We start from the raw sequence: 9,139 nt of genomic DNA, 5'->3' as shown, positions 1-9,139 counted from the left end.
TTTTTTATTTTTTTTTGTAATTTTTCATTTTACTATTTTTATTATAAATTAATCCTGAAACTTTGTAGTTTTCATCCTTACTAGAGATGAGCCAACGGGGTTCGGGTTCGCGTCGATCCGAACCTGAACGTTCGGTATTTGATCAGCAGGGGCTGCTGAACTTGGATAAAGCTCTAAGGTTGTCTGGAAAACATGGATACAGCCAATGACTATATCCATGATTTCCACATAGCCTTAGGGCTTTATCCAACTTCAGCAGCCACCGCTAATCAAATGCCGAACACTCGGGTTCGGATGGACTCGAGCATGCTCCATGTTCACTCATCTCTAATCCTTACCACTAAGCTTCCTGTTGTGTCTGTGATGATAAGGAGGTGCACAGTGTAACGTGATCACCAGTAAATAAATAGAACCAGTGGCAGCTCCCTGTGCAATGACCTCTTCACAGGTCACAGAGCATGCTCAGTAATGTTTTACATACATCTCAAGAGGACAGACTGTCTATTGTTGTCTATGTCCTTGGGGCTTGCTGTAAAGCAAGTCACTAAATGCTGTTAAAGCGTACCTGTCACTTCTCAACAAATTTCTCACGTTATAGCAACATGTCAGAAGTTTGTATCGGCGGAGGTCGGGGTGCTGGGACCTCCGCTGATCGCTAAAATAAGGAGGCGTGCACTCTGCCCCTTTGTCTCCACTCATTATAATGGAGCCGATGGAATTTCCAACAATGGCGTCTACCAGAAGTTCCATTATAATTCTGTCCACAGTAAGAGCGGAGATGAAGGGGCCAAGAGCGCACTGCTGATCACTTCTACTTCCACATTTTAGGGATCAGCACGGTTTCAGCACACGGTCCCACACGCTTTAACAGCATTTAGTGACTCGCTTTACAGCAAGCTCCAAGGACATAGACAGGACCTGAGAATGAGAACGTTTCTATTCACTGAGAGTAAGCAGAGATTCTGAAAATGGTGAGAAACAAGCAGAAGGTGAAGCTACGGTATATACAGAGAACTGAGCACTTACTGTGTGTTCGTGCTGGGGGGGGGGGGGGGGTTATATCATTACCCTGTATACCTGCAGCTTGGGGAGGGGGGGGAGTCACTGTCAGGGGCTGACTGCCCGCTCTATAGCATCGTCCTCTACGCTGCCTCCATTACTGGCTGATCACACCGTTCTAAAGAGAGATTAAAGACACTCACAGGATCCACCGCAATCTCCGGGCTGGAGGAAGAAGAATACAGATCCATCAACCGAAAGGAAAAAACACTAATCTACAGCAATATATCCCCCTCCCCCGCCACTCTTTTTGTTTTAGAGACATTTTGATAAATGGCTCACACGGTTTTCCAACTGATCATAGGAAAGTATTGTATGGGGAAATGCGCGGCGAGGAATAAACCGCTCTCACCAAGTGCATTTCAGTCATGCGACAAAGCTCCTTCAAGGTGACCCACAAGATGGTCCCATATGAAGACATGGCGCCAGCCCTGGAGGACGAAGGGGCAGCTGTCAGCAGATAGCATGGGGGGGTCCACTTTCCGTAATGCACTTTGTGCATCAATTCTTTATCCCTTTAAAGATCTCTTCTTGCTGTCAGTAAAGAACATCTCCCCATTCACTGACAGCTAGCAGAGATCATGAGCAGGGAAGAAGAAGGATGCTACAAGGTTGTATAGATTGTTCTGTTCAGTTGAATATACTGGGTTCCCTGGTGTTCTCAGATCTCTGCTTGCTGTCAGTAAATAAGAACATCTCCCCATTCACTGACAGCTAGCAGAGATCATGAGCAGGGAAGAAGAAGTATGTTACAAGGTTGTACTGATTGTTGTGTACAGTTGTATATACTGGGTTCCCCTAAGGCTCTGGTGTACTCAGATCTCTGCTTGCTGTCAGTAAATAAGAGCATCTCCCCATTCACTGACAGGTAGCAGAGATCATGGTTGTATAGATTGTTCGGTACAGTTGTATATACTGGGTTCCCCTAAGGCTCTGGTGTACTCGGATCTCTGCTTGCTGTGGCTGAATTGGAACATTTTGGTGAATTCTAGAGGTTGGAAGCAGGTACAGAACTAATATGTCACACTGTGTCCAGTCTAGACAATGCTCTGTGAGCTAAACAGCCAGATCGACTTCCTCTGCACTGATACAGGAGGAGAGAGAGAACCCAGAGAAGTGTCATTTCCTCTCTTCTTACTTTCCCTGCAGATGGTGTGTCCTCAGCTATGGCGCCATGTACTGCACAGGCTCCGCTCCTACCCCGCCAAGCAGAAAGCTAGTTCTAGTAGCCGCCCTGCAGTGAACAGAGGGTCATTATGCAGAGATCTGGCTGCAGGGAGAGTGACTGAGCATGTGTGTCCTCCAGCACTCAGCTCAATAGGTGGATGGGGACAGTGACTGAGCATGTGTGTCCTCCAGCACTTAGTCACTCTCCCCATCCACCTATTGAGCTGAGTGCTGGAGGACACACATGCTCAGTCACTCTCCCCATCCACCTGATGAGCTGAGCATGTGTGTCCTCCAGCACTCAGCTCAATAGGTGGATGGGGACAGTGACTGAGCATGTGTGTCCTCCAGCACTCAGCTCAATAGGTGGATGGGGACAGTGACTGAGCATGTGTGTCCTCCAGCACTCAGCTCAATAGGTGGATGGGGACAGTGACTGAGCATGTGTGTCCTCTAGCATTCAGCACATTAGGTGGATGGGGAGTGTGAATGAGCATGTGTGTCCTCCAGCACTCATCTCATTAGGTGGATGGGTAGTGTGAATGAGCATGTATGTCCTCTAGCATTCAGCACATTAGGTGAATGGGGACAGTGACTGAGCATGTGTGTCCTCCAGCACTTGGCTCATCAGGTGGATGGGGAGAGTGACTGAGCATATGTGTCCTCCAGCACTCAGCTCATTAGGTGGATAGGGAGTGTGAATGAGCATGTGTGTCCTCCAGCACTCAGCTTATTAGATGAATGGGGATAGTGACTGAGCATGTGTGTCCTCCAGCACTCAGCTCATTAGGTGGATGGGGGTCAGTGACTGAGCATGTGTGTCCTCCAGCACTCAGCTCATTAGGTGGATGGGGGTCAGTGACTGAGCATGTGTGTCCTCCAGCACTCAGCTCAATAGGTGGATGGGGACAGTGACTGAGCATGTGTGTCCTCCAGCGCTCAGCTTATTAGTTGGATGGGGAGAGTGACTGAGCATGCGTGTCCTCTAGCACTCAGCTCAATAGGTGGATGGGGACAGTGACTGAGCATGTGTGTCCTCTAGCATTCAGCACATTAGGTGGATGGGGAGTGTGAATGAGCATGTGTGTCCTCCAGCACTCATCTCATTAGGTGGATGGGTAGTGTGAATGAGCATGTATGTCCTCTAGCATTCAGCACATTAGGTGAATGGGGACAGTGACTGAGCATGTTTGTCCTCCAGCACTTGGCTCATCAGGTGGATGGGGAGAGTGACTGAGCATGTGTGTCCTCCAGCACTCAGCTCATTAGGTGGATAGGGAGTGTGAATGAGCATGTGTGTCCTCCAGCACTCAGCTCATTAGGTGGATGGGGAGAGTGACTGAGCATGTGTGTCCTCCAGCACTCAGCTCAATAGGTGGATGGGGACAGTGACTGAGCATGTGTGTCCTCCAGCACTCAGCTCAATAGGTGGATGGGGACAGTGACTGAGCATGTGTGTCCTCCAGCACTTAGCACATCAGGTGGATGGGGAGAGTGACTGAGCATGTGTGTCCTCCAGCACTCAGCTCAATAGGTGGATGGGGACAGTGTCTGAGCATGTGTGTCCTCCAGCACTCAGCTCAATAGGTGGATGGGGACAGTGACTGAGCATGTGTGTCCTCCAGCACTCAGCTCAATAGGTGGATGGGGACAGTGACTGAGCATGTGTGTCCTCCAGCGCTCAGCTTATTAGTTGGATGGGGAGAGTGACTGAGCATGTGTGTCCTCCAGCACTCAGCTCAATAGGTGGATGGGGACAGTGACTGAGCTTGTGTGTCCTCTAGCATTCAGCACATTAGGTGGATGGGGAGTGTGAATGAGCATGTGTGTCCTCCAGCACTCATCTCATTAGGTGGATGGGTAGTGTGAATGAGCATGTATGTCCTCTAGCATTCAGCACATTAGGTGAATGGGGACAGTGACTGAGCATGTGTGTCCTCCAGCACTTGGCTCATCAGGTGGATGGGGAGAGTGACTGAGCATGTGTGTCCTCCAGCACTCAGCTCATTAGGTGGATAGCGAGTGTGAATGAGCATGTGTGTCCTCCAGCACTCAGCTTATTAGATGAATGGGGATAGTGACTGAGCATGTGTGTCCTCCAGCACTCAGCTCATTAGGTGGATGGGGGTCAGTGACTGAGCATGTGTGTCCTCCAGCACTCAGCTCATTAGGTGGATGGGGGTCAGTGACTGAGCATGTGTGTCCTCCAGCACTCAGCTCATTAGGTGGATGGGGGTCAGTGACTGAGCATGTGTGTCCTCCAGCACTCAGCTTATTAGATGAATGGGGATAGTGACTGAGCATGTGTGTCCTCCAGCACTCAGCTCATTAGGTGGATGGGGGTCAGTGACTGAGCATGTGTGTCCTCCAGCACTCAGCTCTTTAGGTGGATGGGGGTCAGTGACTGAGCATGTGTGTCCTCCAGCACTCACTGCAGTAGAGGGACAGTCACGCTGCTATACACTCAGCGACACCTAGCTCTACACTATGTAAGTAAATCTTATTACTAGATCATTTTAATGAGTTTAAATATAAAATTAGTTGACAATTTGCTGCTTTATTAAAGTGAATATATAAGTGGGATAAGCCTGAACTGGAAAATCCCTTTAAGCCAGACATTAGATAACATTTACCAGCTTGATCCCATTATCTGGTAAACCTTCTCTATGTAAATGTCTAACACCTCACAGGTAAATAATGAAGAAAAACCACTGTCTGGCGAGGTCTTATTGTTCTCTGTTCACTAAGCGCCCACAACGCTTGTCACAAATCTCCCTACAAATTCTTATAGATTGTTCTATATTCCATCCTAGCTCCATGTCAGTGCTAACTGCTGTTTCGGCATTGTATTCATGAACCAGGAAGCTCAGGATGAACACAAGTAGACAGAGGAATGCATGTTTATGAATAACAGGAAGGAGTCCTATATGTTTCAATGTGGAGAATTAAAGGGGGTTATCCAGCACTACAAAAACATGGCCTCTTTCCCCCCTCTCTTGTCTCCAGATTGGGTGGGGTTTTGAAACTCAGTTCCATTGAAGTAAATGGAGCTTAATTGCAAACCGCACCTGAACTGGAGACAAGAGAGGGGGGAAAAGTGGCCATGTTTTTGTAGCGAAGTAACAGAAAGTGATGGTCCCAGCACTCCGTATTAAAAATATTCAAAAATCTTTATTTCATACCAAAGAGTAAAAACACCTCATGTGCGGTATACAAAAAGGACCTACGCGTTTCGTGCATGCGCGCTTAATCATGGTCTCAGACCATGATTAAGCGCGCATGCGCGAAACGCGTAGGTCCTTTTTTTATACCGCACATGAGCTGTTTTTACTCTTTGGTATGAAATAAAGATTTTTGAATATTTTTAATACGGAGTGCTGGGACCATCACTTTCTGTTACTTCTCCATGAATTGGCAGCTGGCCGAAGCCGGACCCGTGCACCCTCTTCCATCATATGAGGATCCGATTCGACCCAACTAAGAGGTGAGCTGACCACCACTATGTTTTTGTAGCGCTGGATAACCCCTTTAAGCTCCATTTACTTCAATGGACCTGAGTTTGAAACCCCATCCAATCTGGAGACAAGAGAAGAGGAAAAGTGGCCATGTTTTTGTAGCGCTGGATAACCCCTTTAAGTCTGACATGGCGGGCCAATTAGAATCCGTCATCTATAAGACACATTAACAGGCGCCATACTAAAGTATAACCCTGTGATCATCTCTAAACTGCTCCATATGTTCCTTTGCATTACATACTCCTGCTTTACAGTAAAGGGCGCATTTAACTCTTGCAGTGCTGGAGGGTCATTGGCTGGTCTCAGCATTACCCTGTTTACCAAGAACAAATAACGTCTTAATCTACAGTGCAGGCGCCCTGCGAAGGTTAACCCTTGGCGGTCTACAGGGGACAGCTGCATAGAGAGCGCTCGCTCCAGTGACAGCAATGTCACCTTATGAGACAGAGGGTGGATTAGACCTCACACTGCAGGATCCTGGCACTGCACAGGAAGTCGCTCTATTTCTGCTTGAGACAAGAAGCGCAGTTTGACCTCCTGAACGCTGGAGCTTATAGAGCAGGAACCAGTCTCCTATATCACACACTGCATCCACGTGCTGGATATAATGCAGATTCTTAGCAGATTTGCATCTAATCCCAATTGTCCAGATCGAGTTAAAGGATCCCGTCCTATACACTGTAATGCAGGGGTAGGGAACCAAAACTACAACTCCCATCATGCTTGGACGGACAGCCAAAGCTTTAGCTTGATGGGAGTTGTAGTTTTGTCTGTCCATGCAGGGTGGGAGTTGTAGTTTTGGCTATCCATGCATGGTGGGAGTTGTAGTTTTGGCTGTCCATTCATGGTGGGAGTTGTAGTTTTGGCTGTCCATGCATGGTGGGAGTTGTAGTTTTGGCTGTCCATGCAGGGTGGGAGTTGTAGTTTTGGCTGTCCATTCATGGTGGGAGTTGTAGTTTTGGCTGTCCATGCAGGGTGGGAGTTGTAGTTTTGGCTGTCCATTCATGGTGGGAGTTGTTGTTTTGGCTGTCCAGGCTGTTTAGCTTTGGCTGTCCATGCATGATGGGAGTTGTAGTTTTGCAACAGCTGGAGCACCAAGGTTTTCTACCCCTGCTGTAATGTAAGGATGATTATTCACAGATTTCTGCAAAATTCACCTATATGGGGAAACGGCACAGTATAGATTTGGGGTGTACTAGATGCACCCATTAAACATTGTATTTTGTGGTTTAATGTGATTGGACACAGACTTCTATCTCTTCTGGGACTACAACTCCCAGCATGCCCTGTTCAACATCTATTATGACCCAAAACAGTGATCTCCATCCTTCTTTGGGCAGTGATCTCCCAACTTCAAGCTACTTTGAAACTACAACTCTCAACACACTCAAGGCCACCTCTTTGTTTATTTGGAGAGCACAATATTGGGGGAGATTTATCAAACATGGTGTAAAGTGAGACTGGCTCAGTTGCCCCTAGCAACCAATCAGATTCCACCTTTCATTCCTCACAGACATGTTTGATATCTCTGAATATGTTTCTGTTCACTGACAGCAAGCGGAGATCCTGAAAATAGTAAAAAAACAAAACAAAAAAATATATATATTTTACAACAGGAGTAGGGGTAGTGAAGCTTTGCCTGTCCAGGCCTGATGGGAGTTGTACTTTTGCAACACCTGGAGAGCCAAGGTGCCCTACCCCTGCTAATACCATGATTGGAAAAGCTGGGTGACTCCTTAAAGGCACAGATTTACATTTATACAGTATATATATATATATATATATATATATATATATATATATATATATATATATATATATATAATTGCTAACAACTGGACTTTGGGGTGAATTTGGGCGGAGTCAGATGTGATGAGGTTACTTTATGACACAATGGCCTGAGTAGCCTGATTAGCATCACACTGTGTCCACACCTCAATGGAATCAACATTCTCCCACCCAGTAGTAGGGGGGTCTATTGAGACCACTGTGCCCCACACCCACCCAGCAGGCTGCAATGAAAAACCTGACGTGTGGCGTACAATAACAGAATGCAGAAAGTGCAGCGTGGCCTTCGGGCCGGAGGAGTGTGGCGGAGCATTGTCCGTGGAGAGGGAGGTCACTGCTGGCTACTGGCCCACAGCACCTTCCATAGAGGAGCAGGGCAGCCCTGGGAGAAGCACTCCTATTATGTGGGTCATTGCTGCAAGACACATGCACTGGATGGGTCTCCAAACTGCGCCCCCCAGCTGTTGCAAAACTACATTTCCCATCATGCCTGGACAACCAAATCTAAAGCTTTAGCTGTCCAGGCATGATGGGAGTTGTGGTTTCGCAACAGCTGGAGGGCCGCAGTTTGGAGACCCATGCGTGACTAGAAGCTGTAGAACATCTTAGGCTCCTGAGCCCTAAAAGATAAAAGACAAACAGTATGTCCTGCAGCTTCTATTCACTTTATTGCAAGGAACAAAGATGTTCTGCAGCTTCTACTTACCAGATGGCAGGATTCTTTGAGGAATTTTTACATCTTCCAGGGCATGCTGGGAGTTGTAGTTTTGCAACAGCTAGCACAACTTGCAAAACCACAACTCCCATCATGCATGAAGTGCTAAAGCTTTGGCTTTCCAGACATGATGAGAGTTGTAGTTGTGCAACAGCTGGAGAGCCAAGGTTCCCTACCCCTGATCTAGAGAGTCACCAGTTGGAAAAGCCAGGTGGTGTCAGGGCGTGTTGGGAGTTGTAGTTCTGCAAGAGCTGTAAGACCACTGTTAGGGAATCACAGGATTAGGCTGCCAAGGAATGATGGGAGTTGTAGTTTTATAATAGCTGGAGAGCCACCGGAATTAGGACTGTGGGGGAATGCTGGGAGTTGTAGTTTTATAAGAGCTTAAGAATAGGGAATGCTGATCTAAGACATCTTGCAGTATAGGGAACTTTATGCCTGCTATCTGTAGCAAAACTACAATCCTCATCATTGCTGGACAGCTAGAGGGCCACAGGTTTCCCAACCCTGCATCAAAGGGTCAGACCATGGGTTGCAGGGCATGCTGGGAGTTGTATTTTTAGAGTTGAAGATCGAGTAATGCTGATCTAAGACATCAAAGAATCAGTTGCAAGGTGTCAGGGCATGCTGAGGGTTGTAGTTATGCAACAGCAGGAGGGGAGGTGTCACAAATTATGCTGGGAGTTGTAGTTTTACAAGAGATGGAAAATAGGGAATGCTGATCTAAGGCACCAGTGCAGAATAGGGAACCTTCCATGTGCTGTCTGTAGCAAAACTACAATCCCCATCATGTCTGGACAGCTGGGGGGCCAAAGGTTTCCACCCTTTGGCATGCTGGGAGTCGTAGTTCTAGAGATGAAGATCGAATAACGCTGATCTAAGACATCAAAGGATA

Source organism: Dendropsophus ebraccatus, chromosome 13 (assembly GCF_027789765.1).
Source record: "Dendropsophus ebraccatus isolate aDenEbr1 chromosome 13, aDenEbr1.pat, whole genome shotgun sequence".
Classification (NCBI taxonomy): Eukaryota; Metazoa; Chordata; class Amphibia; order Anura; family Hylidae; genus Dendropsophus; species Dendropsophus ebraccatus.
Note: the sequence above shows the minus strand (reverse complement) of the source record.